Below are 4627 nucleotides of genomic sequence, written 5' to 3' on the forward strand. Positions count from 1 at the left end.
AATCACTTGAACCCAAGAGTTTGAGGTTGCTATGAGCTAAGATGCCACGGCACTCTACCAAGGGTGACAAAGTGACTCTGTCTCAAAAAAATTAAAAAAAATAGCTGGGTGTCGTGGCAGGTGCCTGTAGACTCAGCTACTTGGGAGGCTGAGGCCAGAGAATCGCTTCAGCCCAGGATTTGGAAGTTGCTGTGAGCCAAGATGCCACGGCACTCTACCAAGGGTGACAAAGTGACACTCTGTCTCAAAGGAAAAAAAGGGTTTTCTCATTTTTATTCTTTATTTTTTATAACAAATTTATACTTTTATAATCAGAGGACTATACTATCTATGTAATGCTTCCTTAATTTCTGCACATCTTTAAAACACAAAACTTAAGGCAGCGCCTATGGTTCAAAGGAGTAGGGTGCCAGCACCAAATACCAAAGGTGGTGGGTTCAAACTCAGCTCTGGCCAAAAACTGCAAAACAAAAAAAAATAGCCTTCTCACATATATTAAAACATTGTGGTGCCTGCTTTGGGAACACTTGTGCTAAAATTAGATACATAGAAAATTAGCATGGCCCTTCCCCACAGATGTTTTGTGAAACATAAAACAGTTTTTTAAAAATTACATTACGACTATATATATACAAATTTCTTTTTTTTGTTTTGTTTTGTTTTTTTGTTTTTTTGAGACAGTCTCATTCTGTTTTCTGGGTTAGAGTATCATGGTATCAGCTTAGCTCACAACAACCTCAGACTCCTGAGTTTAAGTGATCCTCCTGCCTCAGCCTCCCGGGTAACTGGGACTACAGGCACCTGCTACAACACCTGGCTAATTTTTTTATTTTTAGTAGCGATGAGGTCTTGCTCTTGCTCAGACTGGTCTTAAACTCCTGACCTTAAGTAATCTTCCCACTTCAGCCTCTCAGAGAACTAGGATTGCAGGTGAGACCCACAGCACATGGTCAATTTTTATTTTTATGTTTTTTTGAGACAGAGCCTCACTCTGTCACCCTGGATAGAGTGCCATGGTGTCATAGCTCACAGCAACCTCAAACTCTTGGGCTCCAATGATCCTCTTGCCTCAGCATCCTGAGTAGCTGAGACTATAGGCATGTGCCAGCACACCTGGCTAATTTTTCTGTTTTTAGTAGAGATGGGGTCTCACTCTTGCTCAGGCTGGTCTCAGACTCCTGAACTCAAGTAATCCACCTTGATTACTCGGCCTCCCAGAGTGATAGGATTACAGATGTGAGCCACATGTGCCTGGCATACAATTTTTATTGGTTAATTATACCTTAATAAAGCTAGTGTGAGATGGGGGAGAGGGGTTATATAAAGTCAAAGAATTCAGTGAACAGGTCTTTGAAGAAACACTAACATTTAAAAGTCCTCCAGACTTTTCATTAATCCACTTATTATTCTAAATATTTGTTTCAACTATCGCTGACTACCAGTTTATAACTCTACAAACTTTTTCTTTCCAATAAATCAAACTGTTTCCCCAAAACAAATAAAAACCTGACAATTGGATTAAACAGCCTAATAGCAATATTATGAGAGAAGGGTAAGGAAACACTGTTTCCTAGCCTTTGGGTAAAAGGCAAACACCTCGCTTTTGAGATACCCCCCAAACTGTTGCTTGTCTACCTTCAAAGGTAGTATGTGGGCTTGGTATGGTGGCTCACATCTGTAATCCTAGCACTCTGGGAGGCCCAGAGGTGGATCACTTGAGTTCAGGAATTCGAAACCAGCCTGAGCAAGAGTGAGACCTAGCCACTGTCTCTACTAAAAACAGAAACACTAGTCGGGTGTTATGACAGGTGCCCGTAATCCAGCTACTCAGGAGGCTGAGGCAAGAGGATTGCTTGAGCATTAAGAGTTTGAGGTTGCTATGAGCTGTGATGTCAGGGCACTCTACCTAGGGCAACAAAATGAAACTCTGTCTCAAAAAAAAAAAAAAATTCAAGGGGGGGAAGGAGAAGAATTGGGAGGAGGATTCGTGAACTATCACCTAATGGGCACAGTGTAAGGATATACGGCACACCTCCTGGGTGAAGGGCACAACTGCAACAGGGACCTTACCTAACAAACACAAACACTGTAACCTAATTGCTTATACCCTCATATTAATCTGAAATTAAAAAAAAAAAACTTTTTAAACCATGTGAAATTACTACTACTAAATTTATTTATCTTCATTCTGTCATAAGACTAGAGTTTTAGGCTCGGCACCTGTGGCTCAAGTGGCTAAGGCGCCAGCCACATACACCTAAGGTGGTGAGTTCGAATCTAGCCTGGCCCCACCAAAACAACAATGATGGCTGCAACCAAAAAATAGCGAGGCACTATGGCAGGCACCTGTAGTCTCAACTACTTGGGAGGCTGAGGCAGGAGACTGGCTTGAGCCCAGGAGTTGGAGGTTGCTGTAAGCTGTGATGCCACAGCACTCTACCCAGGGGGATAGCTTGAGGCTCTATCTCCAAAAAAAAAAAAAAAAAAAAAAAGACTAGAGTTTTAAAAATGTACACATCTCAGGGCTGGATGCGGTGGCTCCTGTCTATAATCCCAGCACTCTGGGAGGTTGAAGCAGGCAGATTGCCTGAGCTCATGAGTTGTGGACCAGCCTGAGCTAGAGTGAGACCCCATCTCTAAAAAATGGCCAGGCTTTGTGGCGGGTACCTATACTCCAGCTACTCTGGAGGCTGGGGCAAAAGAATCTCTTTTTGAGCCCAGGAGTCTGAGGTTTCTATAATCTATGACACCATGACACTCTACCAGGGAGCCACAAAGTGAGACTCAAAAAAAAAAATTTTTTTTTGACACATCTCCGCCTCCTGCCATATCTGATATAGAACATAAGAACGAAAAAAGGTCAGGAAACCTTTGTTCAAGTCATATCTCTATCTGTACTGACATTTGTCCTGAGCATGCATTAGCACCAGAGAATCCGGACTTCAACCCAATTTTAAAGCCTTAGTCTAATTCCCAGTCCTCCTTTGCCTGCCACCCTTTGTCCTTAGACACTTCTTCCTTCCTAATCTTCCTGCTCCCGAACTATAGAAGAAAGGAAACTGTTGGATAATTATTCTTGAAATATTTGAGAATCCGGTGGTGCCTGTAGCGCAAGTGGCTAAGGCACCAGCCACATACACCAGAGCTGGCATGTTCAAATCTGGCCTGGGCCTGCCAAACAATGACAACTAAAAAATAGCCGGGCATTGTGGCAGGCACCTATAGTCCCCGCTACTTGGGAGGCTAAGGCAAGAGAATCACTTAAGCCCAGGAGTTTGAGGTTGCTGTGAGCTGTGATGCCATAGCACTCTACCCAGGGTGATAGCTTGAGGCTCTGTTCCAAATAAAAAAGAAGAAATATTTGAGAATCCTTACAAGGGTAGACAATGCTTAACTATGTTTGGCTTGATAACCCTGATATTAAGCCAAAGATGTATAGTGAAAAGTGGTGACAGACTAGAAACCGCCCTGCCCCAACTAGCCCCCCTTCTTGCTTTGCTGGGTGTCGCCTCTGCTCACAGCCATAGCCCTGTTGGGGGCAGCATGCAAAGGAGCCTGATGGAGAGAGATGAGGCAGTACTGGAAAAAATCATGGAGGCCCATCTTGTATTTGAAATAATTCAAAAATTTCCATTAACATCAAGGCTAATTTTTGTCTAGGCTGTTAGATTTTTGCCTAGAACAGATGGGTACAAAGTGAGGAAAGTTGGTGTTGGGGGGGTGTCAGGGCAGCAACTAGAACTTGTATGTATAGTGGCCTGGCTAAATCATGTCGTTTTTCTTTCCCCTCCTCCTTGTCCCTGGAAAGTCATCTAAATTTGTGTCATGAGCATTTATAACCCATTTTGCATAATAGCATGGTTAGAAATTTCATTGTCACACTTTCAAAGAACTTGAGTAAAAACAATATTGATATTTGCTGCTACGTACCAGTTAGATCCTGGCCATTGTACCTGGAATACCTCCAATTGTTTCTATTTTGTGGGGGGAGGGTAGGGGTTTAGAGTGTCACTTTTGTTGCCCCAGGCTAGAGTACAGAAGTGGCATAGTTCACAGCAACCTCAAAGTCCTGGGCTCAAGTGATCATCTTGCCTCAGTTTCCCAAGTAGCTGGGGCTAAAGGCATGTGCCACTATACCCCCACTAATTTTTCTATTTTTAATGGAGACTGGGTCTTGCTCTTGCTCAGGCTGGTCTTCAACTCCTGAGCTCAAGCAATCCACCCACCTTGGCCCCCCAAAGTGCTAGGATTACAGGTGTGAGACATTGTGCCTAACTAGTTTCTGAACTCCAGAAAGCATGGTGTTCTCAGGCCCTTGGAAGAGTCATGCTGTAACATAAGGGTGCTTGGTAAATACATGATAATGTGGTTCCAGTGTTGAAGTCATTCTGAGCCTTTCTTTGATGACTTCCCAGATTATAGCACCTGAGCTGTTTGCTCATTTTATTTTATGAGACAGAGTCTCACTCTGTCGCCCTAGGTTGAGTGCCATGGCATCATCATAGCTCATAGCAAACTTAAACTCCTGGGTTCATTCAAGTGATTTTCCTGCCTCAGCCTCCCAAGTAGCTGGGACTACAGGCACCTGCCACAAGGCCCAACTAATTTTTCTATTTTTAATAGAGAT

This window comes from Otolemur garnettii, unplaced genomic scaffold (assembly GCF_000181295.1).
Source record: "Otolemur garnettii isolate 467f Iridium unplaced genomic scaffold, OtoGar3 scaffold00104, whole genome shotgun sequence".
Lineage (NCBI taxonomy): Eukaryota > Metazoa > Chordata > Mammalia > Primates > Galagidae > Otolemur > Otolemur garnettii.